At 40.0% G+C, this 9420-nt stretch overlaps 1 non-coding gene across 1 annotated transcript; it reads right to left on the reverse strand.

The window, feature by feature from the left end:
• Nucleotides 1-1151: 1151 nt before the first annotated feature.
• On the reverse strand, nucleotides 1152-1259 carry LOC130972534 (small nucleolar RNA R71). Its single transcript, XR_009083696.1, has one exon. It is a non-coding gene; the product is annotated as a small nucleolar RNA R71 (small nucleolar RNA).
• Between the last annotated feature and the right edge of the window lie 8161 nt (nucleotides 1260-9420).

Consider the following 9420-nt stretch of genomic DNA (forward strand, 5'->3'; position numbering starts at 1 on the left):
ATTGCAGGTACCACCACCAACCACTCGGCATACCAAGCTCGGGTCATCAATCCCCCCATCTCGGGCCTCCCTAAGACGACCGAGCTGCACGTTTCAGGTAACCCTCGGAACAGGTTTAATGTTTGAATCATATCTTTTCTTGTTAGGCAAGTCATTAATTTTTAAAATCAAATCTTTTTTTTTATTGTTTTCAAATCATATCTTTTTAAAATTGTTTTCAAATCATATCTTTTTAAAATTGTTTTCAAATCATATCTTTTCAACCACATCTTTTTTAAAATAGTTTTCAATCAAATCTTTTTTGATTTCTAATTTCAAAATCTTTTTTCAAAAATCACTTGATTTCTTTTCCATTTTTATTTTCGAAAATCAATTAGTGTTTTTCAAAAATGTTTTCAAAATCTTTTACTTAATTTTCGAAAATTACTTCCCTTCTTCTCACATCCTTCTATTTCTGAACTAACTCTACTCCTTAATGCAAAATTCGAACTCCATCTTCTTTGATAAGTTCGAATTTTCTACTTCTGTCTTCTACTTTTCTTTTCCTCTGACACCTCAAGGAATCTCTATACTGTGACATAGAGGATTCCACGTTTTCTTGTTCTCTTCTTTTTCATATGAGCAGGAACAAAGACAAAGGCATTTTTGTTGAAGCTGACCCTAAACCTGAAAGGACCTTGAAGCGAAAACTAAGAGAAGCTAAGGCACAACTCTCTGTAAAGGACCTAACAGAAATCTTCAAAGAAGAAGAAGACATGGCAGCCGAAAACAACAATAATGCAAGGAAGGTGCTGGGTGACTTTACTGCACCCACTCCCGACTTCTATGGGAGAAGCATCTCTATCCCTGCCATTGGAGCAAACAACTTTGAGCTTAAGCCTCAATTAGTTTCTCTAATGCAACAGAATTGCAAGTTCCATGGACTTCCAATGGAAGATCCTCATCAGTTCTTAGCTGAATTCTTGCAAATCTGTGACACAGTCAAGACTAATGGGGTTGACCCTGAGGTCTATAGACTGATGCTATTCCCTTTTGCTGTAAGAGACAGAGCTAGAATATGGTTGGACTCTCAACCTAAAGAAAGCCTGGACTCTTGGGAAAAGCTGGTTAATGCCTTCTTGGCAAAGTTCTTTCCACCACAAAGATGGAGTAAGCTTAGAGTGGAAGTCCAAACCTTCAGACAGAAGGATGGAGAATCCCTCTATGAAGCTTGGGAAAGATACAAACAATTAATCAGAAAATGTCCTTCTGACATGCTTTCTGAATGGAGCATCATAGGTATCTTCTATGATGGTCTCTCTGAACTATCCAAGATGTCTTTGGATAGCTCTGCTGGAGGATCTCTTCATCTGAAGAAGACGCCTACAGAGGCTCAAGAGCTCATTGAAATGGTTGCAAATAACCAATTCATGTACACTTCTGAAAGGAATCCTGTGAACAATGGGACTAGTCAGAAGAAAGGAGTTCTTGAGATTGACACTCTGAACGCCATTTTGGCTCAGAATAAAATATTGACTCAACAAGTCAATTTGATTTCTCAAAGTCTGTCTGGAATGCAAAATGCACCAAGCAGTACTAAGGAGGCTTCATCTGAGGAAGAAGCTTATGATCCTGAGAACCCTTCAATGGAAGAGGTGAATTACCTAGGAGAACCCTATGGTAACACCTATAATTCTTCATGGAGAAATCACTCAAATCTCTCATGGAAGAATCAAGAGAGACCTCAACAAGGTTTCAATAATAATGGTGGAAGAAACAGGTTTAACAATGGCAAACCTTTTCCATCATCTTCTCAGCAACAGACAGAGAATCCTAAGCAGAATCCCTCTGACTTAGCAACCATGGTCTCTGATCTAATTAAAACCACTCAAAGTTTCAAGAATAAAACAAGGTCCTCCATTAGAAATTTGGAGGCACAAGTGGGACAGCTGAGCAAGAAAGTTACTGAACTCCCTCCAAGTACTCTTCCAAGCAACACAGAAGAAAATCCAAAAGGAGAGTGCAAAGCCATCAATATGGCCGAATTTGGAGAGGAAGGGGAGGAAGTGAACGCCACTGAGGAAGACCTCAATGGGCGTGCACTAGCCTCCAATGAGTTCCCCAATGAGGAACCATGGGAATCTGGGACTCAAAATGAGACCATAGAGATTCCATTGGACTTACTTCTGCCTTTCATGAGCTCTGATGAGTATTCTTCCTCTGAAGAGGATGAGTATGTCACTGAAGAGCAAGTTGCTAAATACCTTGGAGCAATCATGAAGCTAAATGACAAGTTATTTGGAAATGAGACTTGGGAGGATGAACCTCCTTTGCTCACCAAAGAACTAGATGACTTGTCTAGGCAGAAATTACCTCAAAAGAGACAAGACCCTGGGAAGTTTTCCATACCTTGTACCATAGGCACCATGACCTTCAAGAAGGCTCTGTGTGACTTAGGGTCAAGTGTAAACCTCATGCCTCTCTCAGTAATGGAGAAGTTAGGGATTTTTGAGGTACAAGCTGCAAAAATCTCATTAGAGATGGCAGACAACTCAAGAAAACAAGCTCATGGACTTGTAGAGAATGTTTTGGTAAAGGTTGAAGACCACTACATTCCTGCTGATTTCATAGTCCTAGAGACTGGGAAGTGCATGGATGAAACCATCATCCTTGGCAGACCCTTCCTAGCCACAGCAAAAGCTGTGATTGATGTTGATAGAGGTGAACTGATCATTCAAGTGAATGAAGAATCCTTTGTGTTTAAGGCTCAAGGATATCCCTCTATCACCATAGAGATGAAGCATGAAGAGTTTCTCTCAAATCAGAGTCAAGAAGAGCCCCCACAGTCAAACTCTAAGTTTGGTGTTGGGAGGCCACAACCAAACTCTAAGTTTGGTGTTGAACCCCCACATTCAAACTCTAAGTTTGGTGTTGGGAGGTTCCAACATTGCTCTGAGCATCTGTGAGGCTCCATGAGAGCCCTCTGTCAAGCTACTGACATTAAAGAAGCGCTTGTTGGGAGGCAACCCAATGATTATATTTTATATATTTTCTTTTGTTATTTTATGTTTTTTGTAGGTTGATGATCATAAGAAGTCACAAAATCAATTGAAAAAGCAAAAACAGAATGAAAAACAGGAAGAAAAACAGCACACCCTAGAGGAAGAACTCACTGGCGTTTAAACGCCAGTGAGGCTAGCAGTTGGGCGTTTAACGCCCAGTCTGGCACCATTCTGGGCGTTTAACGCCAGAAAGGGGCACCAGACTGGCGTTAAACGCCAGAAAAGGGCAAGAACCTGGCGTTAAACGCCAGGAATGGGCATCAGCCCGGCGTTTAACGCCAGAAATGGCTCAAAACGTGATTTTGAGCAACATTTGGTGCAGGGATGACTTTTCCTTGACACCTTAGGATCTGTGGACCCCACAGGATCCCCAAAAAACCCCTCACCTATCAAATCCCATCTTTCTCCTCACCACTCACATCCATCCTTCATAAAACCCCACCAACCTCACCCTTCAAATTCACACTACTTCTTCCCCTTTTGGCCGAACCACAAAGCCATCTCCCTCTCCTCCATTTCTTCTTCTTCTACTCTCTTCTTTCTTCTTTTGCTCGAGGACGAGCAAACCTTTTAAGTTTGGTGTGGTAAAAGCATTGCTTTTTGTTTTTCCATAACCATTTATGGCATCCAAAGCCGGTTCAACTGAGAAGGCATGACCTCAAGCCCATCACTAAGAAAAGGATGGAGCAAACAAGAGACCCCTCTCATCAAGAGATCCCTGAGATACCTCAAGGGATGCACTTTCCTCCACAAGACTATTGGGAGCAACTAAACACCTCCCAAGGAGAATTGAGTTCCAACATGGGACAACTAAGGGTGGAGCACCAAGAACACTCCATTCTCCTCCATGAAATTAGAGAAGATCAAAGAATCATGAGAGAGGAACAACAAAGACAAGGAAGAGACATTGAGGAGCTCAAGCACTCCATAGGATCTTCAAGAGGAAGAACAAGCCGCCATCACTAAGGTGGACCCGTTCTTTAATCTCCTTGTTCTTTATTTTTCTGTTTTTCGAAATTTTCATGCTTATGTTTATCTATGTTTGTGTCTTATGATCATTAGTGTCTTAGTGTCTATGCCTTAAAGCCATGAATATGAATCCATCACCTTTCTTAAATGAAAACTGTTTTTATCACAAAAGAACAAGAAGTACAGGATTTCAAATTCATCTTTAAAACTAGCTTAATTAGTTTGATGTGGTGACAATACTTTTTGTTTTCTGAATGTATGCTTGAACAGTGCATATGTCTTTTGAATTTGTAGTTCATGAATGTTAAAATTGTTGGCTCTTGAAAGAATGATGAAAAAGGAGACATGTTACTGAGGATCTGAAAAATCATAAAAATGATTCTTGAAGCAAGAAAAAGCAGTGAATACAAAAAAAAAAAAGAAGGAGAAAAAGAAAAAGAAAGAGAAAGAAAGAAATAAAGTTGTGATCCAAGGCAAAAAGAGTGTGCTTAAGAACCCTGGGCACCTCTAATTGGGGACTCTAGCAAAGCTGAGTCACAATCTGAAAAGGTTCACCCAATTATGTGTCTGTGGCATGTATGTATCCGGTGGTAATATTGGAAGACAGAGTGCTTTGGGCCACGGCCAAGACTCAATAAGTAGCTGTGTTCAAGAATCATCATACTTAACTAGGAGAATCAATAACACTATCTGGATTCTGAGTTCCTAAAGAAGCCAATCATTCTGAATTTCAAAGGATAAAGTGAGATGCCAAAACTGTTCGGAGGCAAAAAGCTACTAGTCCCGCTCATCTAATTTGGAGTCTATAGTATATTCTCTTCTTTTTATCTTATTTGATTTTCAGTTGCTTGGGGACAAGCAACAATTTAAGTTTGGTGTTGTGATGAGCGGATAATTTGTACGCTTTTTGGCATTGTTTTTAGTATGTTTTTAGTAGTTTTAGTTTAGTTTTTATTATATTTTTATTAGTTTTTAATTAAAATTCACTTTTCTGGACTTTACTATGAGTTTGTGTGTTTTTCTGTGATTTCAGGTATTTTCTGGCTGAAATTGAGGGATCTGAGCAAAAATCTGATTCAGAGACTGAAAAGGACTGCAGATGCTGTTGGATTCTGACCTCCCTGCACTCGAAGTGGATTTTCTGGAGCTACAGAAGCCCAATTGGCGCGCTCTCAACGGCGTTGGAAAGTAAACATCCTGGGCTTTCCAGCAATATATGATAGTCCATACTTTGCCCAAGATTTGATGGCCCAAACTGGCGTTCAAAGTCACCTACAGAAATTCCAGCGTTAAACGCCGGAACTGGCACCTAAATGGGAGTTAAACGCCCAAACTGGCATAAAAGCTGGCGTTTAACTCCAAGGAGAGTCTCTACACGAAAATGCTTCATTGCTCAGCCCAAGCACACACCAAGTGGGCCCGGAAGTGGATTTTTATGTCTTTTACTCATCTTTGTACACCTTAGGCTACTAGTTTTCTATAAGTAGGACCTTTTACTATTGTATTTATCATCTTTGGACATCTAGTTCTTAGATCATTTGGGGGCTGGCCTCACGGCCATTCCTAGACCTTGTTCTTATGTATTTTCAACGGTGGAGTTTCTACACACCATAGATTAAGGTGTGGAGCTCTGCTGTACCTCGAGTATTAATGCAATTACTATTGTTCTTCTATTCAATTCCGCTTGTTCTTGTTCCAAGATATCACTTGTTCTTCAATTTGATGAATGTGATGATATGTGACACTCATCATCATTCTCACTTATGAACAAGGTGACTGACAACCATTCTTGTTCTACAAGCATCCGAGGCTTAGTGAATATCTCTTGGATTCTTTAATCGGAATCTTCGTGGTATAGGCAGGACCTGATGGCGGCATTCAAGAGAATCCGGAAGGTCTAAACCTTGTCTGTGGTATTCTGAGTAGGATTCAATGATTGAATGACTGTGACGTGCTTCAAACCTGTAACCTACTGGGCGTTAGTGACAGACGCAAAAGAGGGATTCTATTCCGGTAGGGGAGGGAACCACACCGGTGATTGGCAGTACTGTGACAGAGTGCGTGCATTAGCTTTCACTGCGAGGATGGGAGGTAGCCATTGACAACGGTGAAACCCTACACGAGCTTGCCATGGAAAGGAGTAAGAATGATTGGATGAAGACAGTAGGAAAGCAGAGAGACGGAAGGGAAGGCATCTTCATATGCTTGTCTGAAGCTCTTACACCAATGATATACATAAGTATCTCTATCTTTATCTTTTATGTTATTTTCGTTCATCATCTATACCCATTTGAGTCTGCCTGACTAAGATTTACAAGATGACCATAGCTTGCTTCATACCACCAATCTCCGTGGGATCGACCCTTACTCGCGTAAGGTTTATTACTTGGACGACCCAGTGCACTTGCTGGTTAGTTGTGCGAAGTTGTAGTGATCACAATTTCGTGCACCAGGCATCCCGGAACCTTACATCTTATATAGTAGGTACTGTTACCATACTAAGAACCTCTGGTTCTCATACCATATTCTGTTGTTATTTTTCAGATGCAGGTCGTAACCCACTGATGAGCGGATATTTTATATGCTTTTTAGCATCACTTTCATATACTTTTTAGGGTGTTTTATTTAGTATTGTTTAAGTTTTTATAGGTTTTAGAGTTAAATTCACAATTTTTGGATTCTACTATGAGTTTTTGTGTTTTTGTATAATTTCATGTATTTTCTGGCTGAAATTGAGTTAGAGCAGAAGTCTGATTCAGAGAAAGCACTGCAAATGCTGTCTAGATCTGACCTGCCTGCATTCGGAAGAGCTTTTCTGAAGCTACAAAAGTCTAAATAGAGCGCTCTCAACAGCTATGGAAATCTGACTTCGAGAGCTTTCCAGCAATATATAATAGTTTATACTTTGCTTTGGATTAAAAGGCCCAAAACTGGCGTCCAACGCCAGCTTCATGCACCCTTCCAGGCGTCCAGCGCCCAAAGAGCAGAGATCGGCATCCAAATGCCCAAAGAGGACCCTCTAGCTGGAGTTCCACACCCAAGAGCCCTCATAGCACGTGGATCTCATCAAATCTCAACCCAAACACTCACCAAGTGGGCCCCAGAAGTAGATTTTAGCACTAAAAAGACTGTTTACCCTTACTAGTCATCTGTTTAGTATTTAAGGGATTTAATTTATGTAATTTAAAAAGATTTTGGATCATATTTTCGATTTCATCATTGTCTTTTACTTCAATATGAGTTTCTAAACCTCCTAGGTGGAGGGGAGGAGCCCTGTTGAGTCCTATGAATTAATAAAAGTATTACTATTTCTTCTCCGATCCGTGTTTGATCTGTTTCTAAGATGTATATCCGATCCTCATCGTGGTGAATAGGATGATCTGAAAAATTAGCTCTGTTCATCACATTAAGAGGAACGTGCATGACAAACACCCGTGTCTACTTGGGTTCGTGTGAATACGTGACTGGAAAGCACGAGCCAACATCTATTGTTCATGCTCTAGGGTCGAGCTATACGATCCGGGCTGATTAAAGGACAAGTCGACCGACCTCTTCAGGCCTGGAAGTTCCCGACATCTTCTCAAAGAGCTCGGACAAAACGCCAGAGAAGCCCAAAGAAGGCCCAAACAAAGGAACCCAGCCCAAATCTAAAGGCAGCTAAAGCCTAGAAAGATAAAGGCGGTTTCCCTTAAAAATAAGATGACTTCACTCAAAGATAAGATAAGATAACTATCTTATCCCCAGAAAGGTCACTTCACACTATTATAAATACACTAGAGCACCCAGGTATAACTCATGCTCTGATTCTACAAAAAACCTGCCTAAAGCACGTGCTAACTTAAGCATTGGAGTCTCTTGCAGGTACCACCACCCTCCGGTGACGAAGGATCAGCAGCTCCACCAGATCCAACAAGTCGGAGACGACAGCTCCGGCCACCAGATCCAACAAGTCGGACTCGATAGCTCCGACCACTAGCTCTAAATAGGTTGGGCATAGTAGCACCGACCACCGCAGATCTCGTCCGAGATCGACCTACAGTTTCAGGTAACCCTCAGAACAGCTATATTCATACAACTCTCAGACGGTTAGTCCACGACTTCGTTGGGGACTTCTCGAGACACCAGTTCAGCCGATTTCTGGGGAGATTAAGGTCTCCGTGGTACAGGCTAGAATCCAAAGAAGTAGTGTTCTCTTATTCGAAAGATTCGACCTTGTTTATGGTGCTTTGAGTAGGAATGCCAGGAGAATGGCTTGCTAGCGCTTCACCCATCATCAGATTGGATGACCACGACCAATGGCATTCAATCTGTAGCAGAGGAGATTAATAACCACGGCCCCTGGCATTGATCACATACAGCCTGCCATAGAAGAAGATCAATCACAAGCAGAGAAGATAGTAGTACCAGAGTTAATTCAGAAAGGCAAAGCAACTCCAATCCTTCAACATATCCCTATTTCTGAATCCAAAAGTCCTAATACAATTCCATATCCAACAATCTTTTGATCTGCCTGACTAAGACCTACAAGATAACCATAGCTTGCTTCAAACCATAATCTCCGTAGGATCGATCCTAACTTGCTTAGCTATTACTTGGACGACCCAGTGCACTTGCTGGTACAACAGTAGGAAAGTGTTGTGATTCGTGCTACCAAGTTTTTGGTGCCGTTACCGGAGATTGTTGAGTTTAGACAAACTGACAGATTGTCTTGCTCCCTAGATCAGGTAATTTTTATTTTTGTTTGAGTCTTTTAATTTTTGTTTTCGTCTTCAAAATTTTCGAAAAAAAAACATGTAAAAATCTTTTCAAAAATATTTTTCTTTTCTTTGTTCAAATTGTGTTCTTGTTGAGTCTTTTTGTTTTCTTCTTCTCAATTTTTTCGAAAATTAAAAAAAAAAGCTCTTTAAAAATATTTTTATTTTTGTGTTCAATTGGTTAGAGCATTGTGCTTATGTTCTAGGTAACTTTTTGCTTCTTTGAGTTTCAGTATTTATTAGTTACAGCAATTTTCAATTTTTTGGTATCCTCCTTTCGAAAACTTTTCAAAAATAATTTTTTTTTGTTTTAAATCTTGTGTCAAGTTTTTAAGTTTGGTATTTTCTTGTTAATTTTTTTCAAATTTTCAAAAATTTTGTTTTAGTTTTCTAAAAATTTTAAGTTTGGTGTTCTTTTTATGTTCTTGTGTTCTTTAAGTCTTTCAGTTTGTGTTCTTCGTGTTCTTGTGAGTCTTCAAAGTGTTCTTGAGTCTTTTGTGTGTTTTGATCTTAATATTTTTAAGTTTGGTGTCCCCTTGTGTTTCCCTCCAAATTTTCGAAAATAAAGGGGTGCTAGATCTAAAACTTTTAAGTCTTGTGTCTTTTTTGTATTTTTCTCTTTCATCATAAAATTCAAAAATAAAAAATATATTTTC

This window comes from Arachis stenosperma, chromosome 3 (assembly GCF_014773155.1).
Source record: "Arachis stenosperma cultivar V10309 chromosome 3, arast.V10309.gnm1.PFL2, whole genome shotgun sequence".
Classification (NCBI taxonomy): Eukaryota; Viridiplantae; Streptophyta; class Magnoliopsida; order Fabales; family Fabaceae; genus Arachis; species Arachis stenosperma.